Here is a 3,137-nt window from a genome sequence, read left to right on the forward strand (position 1 = left end):
ATATATAAAATATAAATGACATAACAGACAATAGTATTATATAATATATTATATAAATATTATATATTATATATATATTTTAAAATATTAGGTATATATATATATTATACACACACACGCACAACACCACGTCAACACACACAACACCCCCAACACACACAAACACACCACACACACACACACACCACACACACACACACACACACATTATATTAAAAATTTAATTATATATATATATAATATTATATTTTAATATATATATATAATATTGATATAAAGGGGAAAAAATTTCCCGGTGGGGAAAAGGGGGGGGAAGGGGGTTAGAAGTAGATGGAAGGAGAGGGGGGAGAAGAGAGGGAGAAGGAGAATGAATGATAAAGATGGGTAAGATCGAGGGTGAGAGGAGAAAAGAAGGAGGGCGGATGAATAAGAGTGGTGAAGTAGGGACGGACACGAGAGTCAAATCCGAAAACCAGGAACAGAGCCTTAACGCAATACCTGCCTTGAGGTTTAGATACTTTACGTTATCTTTCATTATCTTGAACAAGGTACTTCTATGCGGTTTTGAGGGGAAAAAGGGGAGGTCTAAAATAATAAGTGAAACAGCAAATCTACCCGCATTTCCATGACAAAATAGTTTAAGGGAAAAAAATATTATAAAAAAAAAAAAAAAAAAAAAAAAAAAAAAAAAAAAATATATATTATAATTTTATATATAATATTTAATATATTATAAAATATATCGAACACATGCAAGAATACAAAGAGAATGATAAGACAATATAGTTGCGGAAAGACCAGATTTTGGGATGAAAAGATGGAGAGATAAGCATTTCCCAGTACTGTGTGGGGGGAAAAAGAGGAAAAAAAGATTGATATTAACCAATATCAAAAAAAGGAGAATCATCATTTGGGGGGCGTCAAGAAGGGGGAAAGCAGTGACTCATAGGAGAAACCCGGAGCGCTGACAAAGTTGAGGGGGAAAGTTGGGAAATTTGCACCCCACACGCAAACAAACCAACAACCACAACACAACACACACCCCACACACACCCCAAACACCCACACACACAGAAAACACACACACACCACACCCACACACACAGACACAACACAAACACACACAACACAAACACATACACACACACACAGATACACAAAACCACACACAACACACACACAAAAAAAAAAAAAAAAAAAAATTACATGAATGGAGAAGCTTTTTTTTCGGAAGATATAGAAGCATTGCAACCCACACGAAAGGGAGAAATCCTGGATATCTCACAATATTCGAAAATGGATAAAAAAATTTAAACCCGCAGAAAATACAGTGATGAAAAAAAATGAAAAAATTTAAATAAAAAAAAAAAACCCCCCCCCCCTAAAGACAGTGATAAAAAAAAAATTATGGTAATAGAAATAAAAATCAAAAAAGGGGATAATCAGTGAAATAATTACAAAAAAAAAAAGATAATCAAATGAGAATAATAAGAAAAAAAACAGTTTCTTTCCCTTAAGAAAAAATAACCAGAACAGTCAAAAACGCAGTACGAAAAAACAAGCCAAAAAAATTTCATAATTAAAAGGTAAAAATAAGAGAAAAAAAAAGACAAGAACAGCAAAAAGCAGAACAAAGAACAAAAAAAAACAAAAAAATCCTTTCCTTTTATGGCGGAAATCCTGTGAGGAGAACGGCTACAGAAACCAAAATTTTTGGAGTTTTATTTCGTTCTTTGTGCTTTCCTCTGAAATTGCTTTATTTTCTAAGTTTTAATTGTGTTGCTTTTATTTAATTATATTATTTTTCATATTATTAGTATCAAAATTAAATCATTATAGTATCATTTTTTTATATTATTTTTATCATATTTTTCATAATTTTCATCTTATCCTTTGTTTTGTTGTTATTATCATTATCTTAAACTTTTAGTATTTTTTCTAATTTCCATCTTTTTTTATAAATATTACATTATCTATTTTTATTATTTACCCTTTATCAAAATCATGTTGTTTTCTTTTTTTCCATTATCATTTTTACCATCATAACTTTTATCATTATTTCATAAGATTCCATATTTTATTGGTACTACATTAATCTTATCATCATTATGGTTTTTTTATCATTACATATTATTGTCATTATCTTTAAACACCATCAAATTTTCTATTATATATGGGAGAAAAGAGAGAGAAAAAAGGGGGGAGGGGGAGAGAGGAAAGAGAGAGAGAGGGGGGAAAGAGAGAGAGAGTGGAAAAGAGAGAAAAAGAGAGAGAGAGAAAAAAGAGATTATATGATGAAATTGCGCAACTGTTTCAAGTAAGGGTTCCACTGGTTTTTCTGACGTGGATATCAACGGGAAAGGGAAAACAATTATTATCATTATCATCAGGGCACTGCGCAGGCGTTCTCAAGAGCGTACTGCACAAAACGTGGACCATGAGAAAAGAAACAGGAAAAAAAATGAAATGATAAAAATAAAAAGACTGAAAGAAAGAAGGAAAGAAGAATTTCCCAAAAACCCCACACCAGACTATCTTTCCCCGTTCAGGTCGCGTTCCAGTTGAGAAATTCACAAAAAATTATTTAAACGTGCCGCGAAATAAAAATACCCAATAAAATAACGTCACGCAAGCGAAAAGTGTCATAACCCTTTAAACAGCGTTTTAAAACCCTAAAATAAACCCCATTTAGGAAAATTTCGACTATTTTATGCGGGAATGTGCCCACTTAAAGGGAAACAATTGCAATGTTTGCCAGAGGAAAAAATTTGGCAAATATTAAAAAAAGATATTTCCGTCCCATCTTTTAAAAAAAGTCTTGTTCTTTTCATCTTTTTTGTTTTTTAAACTTTTTTGTATGTTCTTGTACAAATAGAATTTTTATAGTGTTATCATCATATCATATTTTTGTTTTTATATTTTTATCAAAAGTCATTTTCGTGTCTACATTTTTATTAAAACACATTTCATTCTCTCCCCAATTTTTATCATTTATCAATCTTTTTCACCAAATTTTTCTTTATCATCATCTTTCTAAAATATTTTAGATATTTTCAATAAGTTTAGAGTAGAACCGCACATTATTCTTTTATTTTATATTTCTTTGTAAGGGGTTTTATCTCTAAAAATTTCTTGTT

The sequence above is a fragment of the Penaeus monodon genome, chromosome 12, assembly GCF_015228065.2.
Source record: "Penaeus monodon isolate SGIC_2016 chromosome 12, NSTDA_Pmon_1, whole genome shotgun sequence".
NCBI lineage: Eukaryota > Metazoa > Arthropoda > Malacostraca > Decapoda > Penaeidae > Penaeus > Penaeus monodon.